The sequence below is a fragment of the Phyllobates terribilis genome, unplaced genomic scaffold, assembly GCF_046119375.1.
Source record: "Phyllobates terribilis strain yellow unplaced genomic scaffold, ASM4611937v1 Scaffold_11__3_contigs__length_659146591, whole genome shotgun sequence".
Taxonomy (NCBI): Eukaryota; Metazoa; Chordata; class Amphibia; order Anura; family Dendrobatidae; genus Phyllobates; species Phyllobates terribilis.
Window position 1 is genome coordinate 606,634,400 of NW_027362771.1, and position 15,089 is coordinate 606,649,488.

The window sequence follows — 15,089 nt, forward strand, 5'->3', positions numbered from 1 at the left end:
TCATGGGAGATTTCAACTATCCAGACATTTGTTGGGAATCTCTCTCAAGTAAAACTAACAGGTCAAGCAAATTCTTATCCTCTCTTGCTGACAACTTTATCTTCCAAAAGGTAGGGGAGAAAACAAGGGGATCTGCTACTTTGGATCTAATCCTTATAAACAGGGAGGAAGTGGTTGAGGAGGTAAAGGTGGCTGGGACCCTAGGAGGCAGCGATCATGCTATTATAGAATTTTGGATAACTAGAGGAGGAAGACATGTGAAGACTCAAACTTCAAGGTTAGATTTTAGAAAGGCAGATTTTAAGAGACTCAGAAAGAGAATAGGAGGGATCCAATGGCTGGATGTCCTTAAGGACAAAAATGTCCAGGAAGGATGGGAAATTTTTAAAAATGAGATTCTCAAAGCACAATCATTAACAATCCCGAAAAATAGGAAGAATGGGAAGCATTTAAGGAAACCAGGATGGATGAACACAGAACTTAAACACATGCTAAAAAGAAAGAAAGAAATGTTTATTAAATGGAAAGAGGGAGGCATATCTAAAGAAGATTATAATGCAGTCTGCAGATCCTGCAGGGCACGTATCAGGTTAGCTAAAGCTGACAATGAATTAAGGCTTGCAAGAGATGTCAAAAGCAATAAAAAAGGATTTTGGGGGTATGTCAAAAGTAAAAGAAAAGTCAAAGATGCTATAGGATTTTTACAGGATGAAAATGGAGAAATGGTAAGAGAGGATGTTGAGAAGGCCAAACTTTTTAATTCCTATTTTGCATCTGTTTTCTCTCAGAAAGAAAATGTAACATCAATTGATTTTCACTGTCCTTTTAAAGGAATAGAAGAATCCAAGTTATCTGTAAACAGAAAGATTGTGAGGGAATATTTAGCTAACATAAATGAGTTCAAGTCTCCAGGTCCAGATGAATTACACCCCAGAGTACTGAAGGAGATCGTAGAAGAAATTTTAGAACCACTCTCCATAATCTTTGAAAATTCTTGGAGAACAGGAGAAGTCCCAGAAGACTGGAGAAGAGAAATGTTGTTCCTATCTTCAAAAAGGGGAAGAAGGTGGACCCAGGGAACTATAGGCCGGTGAGTCTGACTTCTATACCAGGAAAGATCTTTGAACAAATTATTAAACATCATGTATGTAAGTACCTGGATAAGAATGAAGTGATTAACCAGAGTCAGCATGGGTTTGTAACTAACAAGTCATGTCAGACTAACTTAATTTCCTTCTATGAAAGAATCACTGACTGGGTGGATCAGGAAAATGCTGTAGATATAGTATATCTTGACTTCAGCAAAGCATTTGACAAAGTATCTCACACCATCCTTATTGAAAAAATGACAAAGTATGCAATGGACCAGGCAACTGTTAGGTGGATTCATAACTGGCTTAGTGATCGGACTCAAAGGGTGGTTGTAAATGGCTTCACATCCAGCTGGATGAATGTCTCAAGTGGGATACCACAGGGCTCTGTCCTGGGACCTGTATTGTTCAACATCTTCATCAATGATTTAGATGAAGGAATTGAGGGTAAACTGATTAAATTTGCTGATGACACAAAGCTAGGAGGGATAGCTAATACTAGAGAAGAGAGAGAGAGGATTCAAAAAGACCTAAATAAACTGGAGCAGTGGGCAGCAACCAACAGAATGGTTTTTAACAGGGAAAAATGCAAAGTACTACATCTGGGCAATAAAAATGAAAAAAGCATATACAGAATGGGAGGAATAGAGCTAAGCAACAGTACATGTGAAAAAGACTTAGGTATACTAATAGATCATAGACTGAACATGAGTCAACAGTGTGATGCAGCAGCAAAAAAGGCAAATACAATTCTGGGATGTATTAACAGAAGCATACAGTCTAGATCACGTGAAGTCATTATCGGTCTTTACTCCTCTTTGGTCAGACCTCATCTGGAATACTGTGTACAGTTTTGGGCACCACATTTTAAAAAAGACATAGACAAGCTGGAACAAGTTCAGAGAAGAGCGACCAGAATGGTGACTGGTCTGCAAACCATGTCCTATGAGGAACGGTTGCAGGATTTGGGAATGTTTAGCTTGCAAAAAAGAAGACTGAGAGGAGACTTAATAGCTGTCTACAAATATGTCAAGGGCTGTCACATTGTAGAAGGATCATCTTTATTCTCATTTGCACAGGGAAAGACTAGAAGCAACGGGATGAAACTAAATGGGAGGAGACACAGATTAGATATTAGAAAAAACTTTTTGACAGTTAGGGTGATTAATGAGTGGAACAGGCTGCCACGAGAGGTGGTGAGTTCCCCTTCAATTGACGTCTTCAAACAGAGGCTGGACAGACATCTGTCTGAGATGATTTAGTGAATCCTGCTTTGAGCAGGGGGTTGGACCAGATGACCCAGGAGGTCCCTTCCAACTCTACCATTCTATGATTCTATGAAAATGACCGGGATCGCCGAACGGTGTGCTGACTCTCTGGTGCTCGAGTCCGGCACATCGCGGATCGGGGTGACAGGTTACTGGGTGGGGCTGGCGAAGACCCAGCGGTCATGGTCCACATCGGCACCAATGACAAAGTGAGTGGTAGATGGAGGGTCCTTAAAAATGATTTCAGGGACCTAGGTTGGAAGCTTAGGGCAAGGACCTCCAAGGTAGTTTTCTCAGAAATACTACCAATCCCGCGAGCCACACAGGAGCGCCAACAGGAAGTTAGGGAGGTGAATAAGTGGCTAAAGAGTTGGTGCAAGGAAGAAGGGCTTGGGTTCACGGAGAACTGGGCCGACTTCACAGTCGGCTACAGGCTCTACCATAGGGAGGGGCTGCACCTCAATGGGGAGGGTGCAGCGGTGCTGGGGAAGATTATGGGTAATAGGTTGGAGGAGTTTTAAAACTAGAGACGGAGGGGGAACCAAGGAAATAGGTGGGATGTGAGGCAAGCAAGGGGGAAGGGGAGAAGTGAATATAATGAGGGAGGAGAGGGGGGTGGGGATAGTACAGTTAGATCATTAGAGAAGAATAGGATGCTAAATAACCCCAAAGTTTTATCTTGCATGCTGACCAATGCAAGAAGCCTGACCAATAAGGCGGATGAGCTGCGGGCGCTTATATCGGAGGAGAGGTATGACATCGTAGGTATAACAGAGACTTGGTTAGACGATAGCTACGAATGGGCGGTAAATTTATTAGATTATAGTTTATTTAGAAGGGACCGGAAACAGGGGAAAGGCGGAGGAGTCTGCTTATATGTAAAGTCATGTCTAAAACCCAGACTAAGGGAAGATATAGGAGAGGGAGAAGAGGGGGTCGAGTCCATGTGGGTAGAGATAGAGGGGGCAAAAAATAATAATAAAATATTACTGGGGGTCTCCTATAAGATACCAAATATAACAGAGGAGAATGAGAATCTGCTATTAGGACAAATAGACAAAGTAGCAAAACATAATGAAGTGATTGTAATGGGGGATTTCAACTACCCCGATATTGACTGGGAAGCAGAAACCTGTAGATCTCAGAAAGGAAAAAGGTTCTTGACAAATATTAAGGATAATTATCTCTCCCAACTAGTGCAGGAACCAACGAGAGGGAAGGCCGTGTTTGACTTAATATTGACTAATAGGCCTGATAGAATAACTGAGGTACAGATAGGGGGGCACCTAGGTAATAGCGATCATAATATTATCGACTTCAAAATGCCCTTCAGTAGGGTTATCAATAAGGGAACAACAAAAACATTAAACTTTAGGAGGGCGAAGTTTGATCAGCTGATAGAAAACCTTCAACTTATTGACTGGGACAAAGTACTTAATCAATGGAATACGAATAGTAAATGGGAAACCTTGAAAAGAATTCTGAATACTCAGTACGAGAGGTATATACCGTATGGGAATAAAAGGGCCAGAAATAAGAGGAAACCAATATGGTTGAACAAGAACGTAAAAGGGGCGTTAAATAGCAAAAAAGAGGCATACAAGAGATTAAAACAGGAAAAACAGTAAGGAGGCACTAATGTGTTACAAGGAAAAAACGAGAACCTGTAAAAAGCAAATAAAAATAGCGAAGGAGGAAACAGAGAAACGTATTGCTAGAGAAAGTAGATCAAATCCCAAACTGCTCTTTACGTATATAAATAGTAAAAGGATTAAATCGGATAATATTGGACCGATAAAAAGTGAGGAAGGCAAAATCATAGAGAAAGATGAGGATAAAGCTAATCTATTAAATAATTTTTTTTTGACAACTTTCACAAAGGAAATAGAACTAACAGGAGAAATGAGAAGTGACGAGCTTAATCCTCCACTAACTATGACTAATCTAACCCAAGTTGAGGTACAGAAACGCCTAAGTAACATTAAAATAAACAAATCACCAGGACCTGATGGCATACACCCACGGGTACTAAGGGAACTAAGTAATGTGATAGACAAACTGTTATATCTTATATTTAAGGACTCTGTTGAGACTGGGTCTGTACCACTTGATTGGCGACAGGCGAATGTAGTGCTAATATTCAAAAAGGGAGCGAAAAGTGACGCCGGAAACTATCGGCCGGTGAGTCTGACGTCCGTTGTGGGCAAAATTTTTGAAAGCTTCATTAAAGAGGCAATTAGGGAGCATCTTGATGCTAATAATCTTTTAATCCCGAACCAACATGGATTCATGAGGAATCGCTCCTGCCAAACAAACCTGATTGACTTCTACGAGGAGGTTAGCTCTCGAGTAGATCAGGGGGAACCAGTGGATGTTGTGTATCTCGACTTCACAAAAACGTTCGATAGCGTGCCACATAATAGGTTGGTATACAAAATGAGAATGATGGGGCTGGGGGAAAATGTCTGCAAGTGGGTAGCTAATAGAGATGAGCATTGTTCTACTCGAACTGTTCGCCAATCTCAATTTCGAGCTGTTTTGGGCGGTGTTCGAGCCGTTCGGCGAACACGAACAATTTGAGAAAAATTCGGCTGTTCGAGGTTATGTTCGATATCTGTTCGTGCACCAAAATCATAACTAGATTTTTTCTCAGTAATGATGAAAATTAATGTTAATACGCAGTTTGAGTGTACAGCGGGGTGGGGGGAGGGGCAGGGGATGGATCTCTGCAGGAACAATGAAGATCTCCATTTTTTTTTCTCTTTCCCGCATTTGCAGTGGGGAGGTGCAATCTGTCAGCCTATCAGCAGCGCACACACGGAGCGAAGTGCTTTTTTTCACACAAGCAAGGGCATGTGTCATTGGCAGTGTATGTCACATGTCCTTGCCCTATAAGACCAAGCCATTTTCCCCGTCGCCACCATTTTCTCACTGCTGCAGCTGCGTGTTAGACGGCACCGCTGTTGTTGTGTGCGCTATACCTTGTTAATTTCAAGCCAATTTTCGCACAAATCTACAGATAGCTTGGGAGTAGGGAATAGTTGTGATTGCAGTCCTTTTAAGGACTAGGTTACAGCATTTCCTACGACTTTTATCAGGCAGGTCTGTGCTCTTAAATAGATAGATTGTGGGAGTAAAGACTAATTGTAATTGGAGTCCTTTTCAGGACTAGGTTACATCAGTTCCTATCAGTTTTTGCCAGGCAGGTCTGTGCCAGTGCTGTGCAAGTTTTTTTCACAGCATTTGGCTGAATCTAGCAAAGCTAATCCTTTTTGGCCTATTGCAGAGTGTGTTAGTCAGTGGAGTAGCCTATCTGTGTTGCAAGATATACCACCTGTGTATAGAATACCAATTTTTTTACTGCACCTAGTGAAGTAAAATCTTTTGGGCATAGCATCATTCTATTAGTCCATCTATACTGACCTCCATCAGGTTGCAAATTGAATATAATTTTTTTCTGCATCTAGCTCTGAAAAAATATTGGGCTTCTAGCTGTGTGTGGGACTTGTTCTATTAATCAATCTATACAGACCTCCATCAGGTTGCAAACTGAATATATTTTTTTCTGCATCTACCTCTGAAAAAATATTGGGCTTCTAGCTGTGTGTGGGACTTGTTGTATTAGTCCATCTATACTGACCTCCATCAGGTTGCAAACTGAATATATTTTTTTCTGCATCTACCTCTGAAAAAATATTGGGCTTCTAGCTGTGTGTGGTACTTGTTCTATTAATCCATCTATACAGACCTCCATCAGGTTGCAAACTGAATATATTTTTATCTGCATCTACCTCTGAAAAAATATTGGGCTTCTAGCTGTATGTGGGACTTGTTCTATTAATCCATCTATACAGACTTCCATCAGGTTGCAAACTGAATATATTTTTTTCTGCATCTACCTCTGAAAAAATATTGGGCTTCTAGTTGTGTGTGGGACTTGTTCTATTAATCCATCTATACAGACCTCCATCAGGTTGCAAACTGAATATATTTTTTTCTGCATCTACCTCTGAAAAAATATTGGGCTTCTAGCTGTGTGTGGGACTTGTTCTATTAATCCATCTATACAGACCTCCATCAGGTTCCAAACTGAATATATTTTTTTCTGCATCTACCTCTGAAAAAATATTGGGCTTCTAGCTGTGTGTGGGACTTGTTCTATTAATCCATCTATACAGACCTCCATCAGGTTGCAAACTGAATATATTTTTTTCTGCATCTACCTCTGAAAAAATATTGGGCTTCTAGCTGTGTGTGGGACTTGTTCTATTGATCCATCTATACAGACCTCCATCAGGTTGCAAATTGAATATATTTTTTTCTGCATCTACCTCTGAAAAAATATTGGGCATCTAGCTGTGTGTGGGACTTGTTCTATTAATCCATCTATACAGACCTCCATCAGGTTGCAAACTGAATATATTTTTTTCTGCATCTACCTCTGAAAAAATATTGGGCTTCTAGCTGTGTGTGGGACTTGTTCTATTAATCCATCTATACAGACCTCCATGAGGTTGCAAACTGAATATATTTTTTTCTGCATCTACCTCTGAAAAAATATTGGGCTTCTAGCTGTGTGTGGGACTTGTTCTATTAATCCATCTATACAGACCTCCATCAGGTTGCAAACTGAGTATATTTTTTTCTGCATCTACCTCTGAAAAAATATTGGGCTTCTAGCTGTGTGTGGGACTTGTTCTATTAATCCATCTATACAGACCTCCATCAGGTTGCAAATTGAATATAAATTTTTCTGCATCTACCTCTGAAAAAATATTGGGCTTCAAGCTGTGTGTGGGACTTGTTCTATTAATCCATCTATACAGACCTCCATCAGGTTGCAAACTGAATATATTTTTTTCTGCATCTACCTCTGAAAAAATATTGGGCTTCTAGCTGTGTGTGGGACTTGTTCTATTAATCCATCTATACAGACCTCCATCAGGTTGCAAACTGAATATATTTTTTTCTGCATCTACCTCTGAAAAAATATTGGGCTTCTAGCTGTGTGTGGGACTTGTTCTATTAATCCATCTATACAGACCTCCATTAGGTTGCAAATTGAATATAATTTTTTTCTGCATCTAACCCAGCCAATAGTTTTGGCCTAATACTACAGTTTGGCCACTCAGCTCTGCTCGGTTCCCATCCATTGTTTTTTTGTGCAAACAACTCCAGAGTTGTGAATTAGTTAACCACCAAAATGAGTGGAAAAAGGCCTGCTGCTGGTGGAAAGGGGAATAGGCGTGTTGGGAAGGGGAAAAAAGGTTGTGTCCGTGGGGTAGGTGTTAAAGCAACAGTAACATCTGCAGTAGAAAGACCATCTTCCAGCCAAACTAAAATGTCTACTTCTTTTAGCGGACAATGTGATAAGATCCCTTTCTTACGGCCACGCCAATCGCTACAAATTCCAGATGAGGAACAAAAACAGCAGGTGCTTCAACGGATATCAAGTGCTCCTTTAAGTGGGCTCTCCTCCACATCAACTTCAACATCACAAATGCTCCAGTCCTCAAAGGTGTCACCCCAATCGCACTTGCTTCCTCACAGCTCCCAAATCTCCAGCTGCCCATCTGAGTATGAGGTAGAACAGATGGTTGAGTCTGCAGAGCTGTTTACTCATACTATAGCCTGGGAATCAGAGGTCGACTCCAGCTCTTCTGTGAATCCAGACGAGGAAATGATCTGCACTGATGCCCAGAATCTTTATGAGTCGGATCCAGGACCAGACGCAGAAGGTTCTAACCATAATGTAGACCCTCATTCCCAAACTGTAACTCCTGTTGGTGGAGACAATGAGGAAGACGATGATAAGACTCAAATACCTGATTGGAGCGACAACTTTAGTTTTTTGTCAGGGCAGGAACAGGTTGGCTCTGAGGACGACGGGTGTGATAACGCACTGGGTGATGATGATGAGGTTGGAGATCCCACTTACTGTCAACCCACAGTCAGCCAAGAGATGAGGTCAGCAGAGGAGGTGGAGGAAGATGCTAGTGACGACGAGGTCAGGTTGCGCCTTCCTGGACAGAGACGTAGTACTGGAAGCACGTCAACAACTGCATCCTCAAACACAACTCTGCCTCTCACCACAAGTCGTGGTGGTTCTTCAGTTCGCATGGGTGCTAAGCCTTGCATAGCCTGGGCATTTTTTCAGATTGATAAAGATGACCCAACTCGTGTTATCTGTAACATTTGTCAGCAAAAGCTAAGTAGAGGCCAAAAAATACATAGTTTGAGTACTTCATGCATGAACCGGCACAAGGACATGAAGCATAAGTTGCAGTGGGAAGCTCAGTGTGCTACAATGCGGCCTAGCCGGCCGGGCCAACCACCGTCTGCCATATCTTGTGCATCCGTGGCCTCTTCATCCTCTGTGACTGGGGGGACAGCAGTCACACCTGTTTTGGGGCGCAGACCTGCCACCTCTTTACCCGCAACAGCCAGCGTGATTGGCAGGTCATCATTTTCTTTGGAGGTGGTAACACCAGCTGGTGTTGAGCGCTGTCCGACATCGATAGCACCACCTTTGGATCAAGGCAACCTAACATGTCCGCCTGCATCTTCCTCACAGACCGGCAGTTTGCCGGGGACACCCTTATCAACCCCGTCTAAGCACAATAGCCAGCCCTCGGTCCCTCAGATGTGGACAAGTAAAAGACCATTTCCTCCTAGCCATGAGAAAGCTAAGAGGTTGAATTTCACCATCTGCAAGCTCTTGGCTACAGAAATGCTGCCTTTCCGCCTGGTGGACACAGAGGATTTTCGAGACCTTATGTCCGTCGCAGTGCCCCAGTACCAGATGCCCAGTCGGCACTACTTCTCAAAGAAAGGTGTGCCTGCGCTCCACCAGCATGTCGCACACAACATCACCGCTTCTTTGAGAAACTCTGTGTGTGACAGGGTGCATTTCACCACAGACACTTGGACGAGTAGGCATGGACAGGGGCGTTACATGTCGCTGACTGGGCACTGGGTAACTATGGTGACAGCAGGACAAGGGGCTGCTGTCCAAGTCTTGCCGTCCCCACGAGTTGTGCGTCAATCCTCTTTATGTCAAAGTTCCTCCACTGTTTCTGCCTCCTCAACCTCCTCTCGGTCTTCCACCTGCACCCAAAGCCTGTCTGGTCATGCCACAAGCTTTCTAACTGCGCAGAAGGGATCCTGCACACCTCCTTACTATGCTGGCAGTAGGGCTCAACGTCATCAGGCGGTTTTTACATTGAAATGTCTGGGAAATGTGAGTCACACAGCTGAGGAGTTGTGGTCAGCTCTGGAGAACCAATTTCATGAATGGTTGTCTCCACTGGACCTGAAACCAGGGAAGGCCGTGTGCGACAATGCTGCAAACCTGGGTGCGGCCCTTCGCCGGGGCAATGTCACACACGTGCCTTGTATGGCTCACATGTTGAACCTTGTTTTCCAGCAATTTTTAGCCCACTATCCCAGACTAGATGGCCTTCTGCAGAGGGCACGTTCGCTGTGTGCTCACTTCCGCCGTTCGCATCCCGCAGCTCAGCGACTTACATCTCTACAGAAGTCATTCGTCCTGCCACTTCACCGGCTAAAATGCGATGTGCCTACCCGGTGGAATTCAACTCTGCACATGTTGCAGCGACTGTGGCAGCACCGACAAGCCCTGGTGCAATACGTTCTGACGTATAGCCTGGGCCAACGAGATTCAGAGGTGGGGCAAATCACGCTGGAGGAGTGGTCTCAGATCAGGGACCTATGCACCCTTCTGCACAGTTTTGAAATGGCGACGAAGATGTTTAGTGCTGACGATGCCATTATCAGCATGACTATTCTGGTGATTTACATGCTGGAGCACATGTTAAACAGAATTCGGAGTCAGGTGGTGGCACAAGAGGAGGCGGAGGAAGTAGAGGAGGAGGAGTTGTATGCGGAAGGGCTAACATCTGCAAGGTCCAGACGGTCGGCAGCACCAAGGCGGCAGGCATGTGAGGGTGGGGGAGATGGTTTTACCAGGGCGCATGGTAGCAGCCAAACTAGTGAGGAAGGTGCAGGACCCCAGGAAGAAGTGGAGGACGAACTGATGGAAGACTCATCAGATGAGGGATACCTTGATCACATTTCTGTTGTGCGAGGTTGGGGGGAGAGGACAGAGGAAGGAAGCATGATTGTTACCTCGCCACCAACACAACAGGGACTTGGTGCTCCTGGATGCGCAACACACATGAGTGCCTTCTTGCTGCACTACCTGCAACATGACCCTCGAATTGTGAGAATTAGAGATAATCCTGACTACTGGGTTGCCACACTGTTAGATCCCCGGTACAAAAGTAAATTTGCAGAAATTATTCCTGCCATAGAAAGGGATGCACGCATGCAGGAGTATCAGCAGAGACTGTTGCAGAATCTTACATGTGCTTTTCCTCAAAATACCAGTGTGCACGTAGTGAATCTCACAGTTCCAACTTGCCAACCGTGGGACCGTCAAGTGTTCAGCACTCAAACCGTAACAGAACCACAGTATCTGCTGGTAACATCAATTTTGCGGAATCATTTCACCACTTTTTTAGCCCATCCTTTGCAAGGCCACAGGAGACAAGAAGTCTGACACATAGTCAACGCCTAGAGACGATGGTACAGGAGTATCTCCAAGTATACATTGAAGCCACGACTGTGTCACTGGACCCTTGCTCTTTTTGGGCTTCCAATCTGGATAAATGGCCGGAGCTAGCCACTTACGCCTTGGAGATCTTGTCATGCCCCGCAGCCAGCGTTCTGTCTGAACGTGTGTTCAGCGCTGCTGGTGGTGTGCTGACAGATAAGCGCACGCGGCTCTCCACTGATAATGTAGACAGACTCACGTTCATAAAGATGAACAAATCATGGATCCAAAACGACTTTTCTACCCCTGTGTCATCCTGGGGAGAGTAAAAGCTTGATGATTGGTTAAAATCACCCTACCAACCGTTTTAAGCTTTCAAATTACTAATCATGTTTATCTGTATCTTGGCTGGAAAATAATTTGGGCTTTGTAGCAGTGTGCAGCACTGATCCTATTAGGCCATCTATAATAAGCTCCACCAGATTTAAAATTACTAATCATGTTTATCTGTATCTTGACTGGAAAATAATTTGAGCTTTGTAGCAGTGTGCAGCACTGATCCTATTAGGCCATCTATACTAAAGCTTCACCAGATTTAAAATTAATAATAATTTTTAGCTGCATCTAGCCCGGAAAATAATTTTGGGGCTCCGAGATGCGCAAGACACATAAGTGCCTTCTTGCTGCACTACCTGCAGCATGACCCTCATATTGTCAGAATTCGAAGAAATCATGACTACTGGGTTGCCACACTCTTAGATCCCCCAAACTTTTCGATCAACCTTTTCATTTTAATAAAGACCAAAAAAATGGTCATTTTTGAAATTATAAGCATTAGCAGGTTGTTAGAAACTGAAATCAAACAGTTTTCAACTCAAAACTTTATTCTAGGTGATGTTACATTTTCACATAGGACCCCTTGTTCGAAAGGAGCTTCTGAACTCTCTCGTCCATTGAATTTGTCAGGTTTTGGATGGTTTCTGCTTCAATTGTTTTGCATGAGGACAGAATACCCTCCCAGAGCTGTTGCTTAGATGTGAACTGCCTCCCGCCATCATAGACACTCCTTTTAATGATGCTCCAAAGGTTCTGAATGGGGTACAGGTCAGGGGAGCATGGGGGTCACACCATAAGTTTGTCCCCTTTTATGCCCATATCAGCCAGAGATGCAGATGTTTTATGTGCAGCATGAGATGGTGCATTATCATGCAGAAAAATGATCTTGCTGTGAAATACACGGTTCTTCTTCTTGAACCATGGCAGGAAGTGCTGTTTGAGAAAATCCACATACATTATGGAGTTCATCTTTAGCGCCTTCAGGGATCCTAAAGGGGCCGACAATCTCTCTCCCCATGATTCCAGCCCAAAACATTACTCCACCTCCTCCTTGTTGGCGCTGTAGCCGTGTTTGCGTGGGGTGTCCATCAACCAGCCATCCTCCACTCCATCCATCTGGACCATCGAGCGCTGCATGGCACTCATCCGTGAACAAAACAGTTTTGAAATCAGTCTTCATGTAATGTTTGGCCCACTGGAGCCGTTTCTGCTTGTGTGAAGTGGATAGAGGAGGTCGACAGGATGGCGTATGCACATCTGCAAACCTCTGAAGGACCCTGCATCTTGTTGTTCGGGGGACGTTGGAGGCACAAGCAGCTTCAAAAACTTGTCTGCTGCTATGACAAGGCTTTTTTGCCGCTGCTCTTTCAACCTGATGTAATTGCCTGTAGGAAAGAGTCCTCAATTTGCCCTTATCAGCACGCACACGTGTGTACTGTGAATCAGCTACATACTTCTTGACTGCCAAGACACTTCATCCTGATCATCGCACAATGTTGATTGTAGTCATGCCTTGACCTAAACACTCCACAATTTGTTGCTTCTCAGCAGCCGACACATCCTTTTTCTTTCCCATTTTGGCAGAAAATGTAGGCTGCTTAATAATGTGAGACAGCCTTCTTAAGTAGTCTTGCCTTTCATTGGACACACCTGCCAAACTAATTAGCACAGGTGTCTGCAATTGCTTACAGTGATATAAAGAGCCCTGACACACATCACCATCAATGAGTTTAACTGACAAACAAACAAATTCTTCCCTTATCACTCCTAAAAACACTTTTTGCATAATAATTTGGAACGCAGTGTACATGTGCTTTTCCACAAAACCCCAGTGGTTCACGTAGTGAATCTTACAGTTCTAACTTGCCAACCGTGGTCTGTATGGAGTTGTTCAATAAAGGGCCCAAAATTAAGATAACATAGATGGGAGAGGTCTCTATGAATAGGAATTCCTAAGTATTTGATACCCTGTGAGGGCCAGGCAAAGGGAAAGTTGGACTGGATGGAATCCTATATGGATTTGGGGAGGGAGACATCGAGGGCCTCAGACTTCGCTGCATTGATTTTAAAATTTGACCATGTAACAAAGTGATCTATTTCAGCCATAACAGCATGGATGGATATATGTGATTGAGTGATATATACTAGGACATCATCAGCAAATAGAGAGCACTTGTACTCGGTGCCTCCCACCTCAATCCACCTAATATTGGGGTTATGGCGAATTGATGAGAGCAGGTGCTCCGTCACTAGGATGTATAAGAGAGGGGACAGAGGACATCCCTGCCTTGTCCCATTGGTGATTGTGAAAGGTGATGAAAATGTTCTGATACACCCCCTGGGCCTTGGGACACCCGGAGCCGGACCCTTTTTGGTGGATGCTGGTGGTTGTAGTCTTCGTGGCGGCGACCCGGTTCCGTGGCTCAGGGTGGTCAAACCAGTGGCGGAACTATTTATGTGGTTTTGATGTTTAAATGTCTGACTACGCCACCCGTGGATTGCGGTCAGAGTGAACCGCCGCTGCAGGGCAGACCGCTGAGGCTGGTGTTGTGGGTGCAGCAGAGCATAGCATAACTCCCCACGGGAGGAGTATAGCCTCAGGGCAGTGTATGCGGAGGATGGGGGTGATGGTGCAGGGCAGCAGCAGTAACGACACGGAGTCAGTGATGCAGTCCAGGGCCTTTACTCACAGTTCTTATTATCCAGACCACGTCTGCAGGTAATGGCTGCCCACGTCGTACTGTGCTCACCAGGTGAGGGGCTCAGACAACTCCCAGATAACTTTGGAGCGCTTCACAGGACCCCCTTTGTGTGTCCTTTGTCTGGCCTTTCTTACCAACCCTTCTGTCCGGCTGCCTCGGGCCTCCTCTTGGTCAACTTGGCGCCAGTTTCCCTGACCTATGTGGTGCCTTCCTAGCGGGTGTAGCGAGGGGCTGCGCCACATAAAATGTCACAGCCTCCGGTTTCTAGCTGAGGGTCGTTTCCTGCCTCCACTAGTTTCGGGGACCGGTCTCCCCCTTTGGCCTGACCCCTCCACGCAGGTGGATTCGGGCGTGCGGTGGTGACTCGCCCGTCCGCACCCCTGGGATCCCTTCATTCCTCGTTCCTGGAGCCTTCTCCGCTCCTCTTCCTTCCTTCTCCCTCTTCCAGGCCTGGGCCTCTGTTACTAGGCCTGCCTCCGGAGCAGAGCTCATGCAGAGCCCCTGCTCCCTGCCACTTCTGCTCAGACTTCTCTGCACTGAACTAAGATGGTGCCCACCTTTTATACTCCCTTCTCAATGCACCCAGGAACTGCTTCCTCCCTGCTCCTGCACTACAGGGTTCCCCTTCCTCAGTGTTCCCTCCCCCCACTCCAGCCAGGGACAGGGACTGTTGTGCCCATCTCAGAGGCATATTGGTCGCCCTGCCCCACGGCAATGTGGTGTAATGCATGAAGGTGTTGGGTCCTGATCCACCCTCCATCCTTACCTGAGAGTGAGATATCACACCTCTGGGTGAGGTGTAATACCTCTGTAGCAACCGAGCCCTCAGGGTGCTACAGTTCCATTTATCTTCAGCCTAGGTGACGTATTGTGATACAGGGCTGTGATTTTGGCTATAAAAGGGTCCCCTAGACACCTACCCCAAGCTTTTTAAGAGAATCATATATGGCGTGCCAGGAGACTCTATGGAATGCTTTCTCAGCATCCAACGAGAGTATCTAATTACAAATTTTTAACTGCATCTAGCCCAGGAAATACTTTGTGCCTAGTAGCAGTGTCTGCTAGTCAGCGGATTATCCCGGCTGTTAAGCAAGCTACACCACCTGTAGTTTAGACA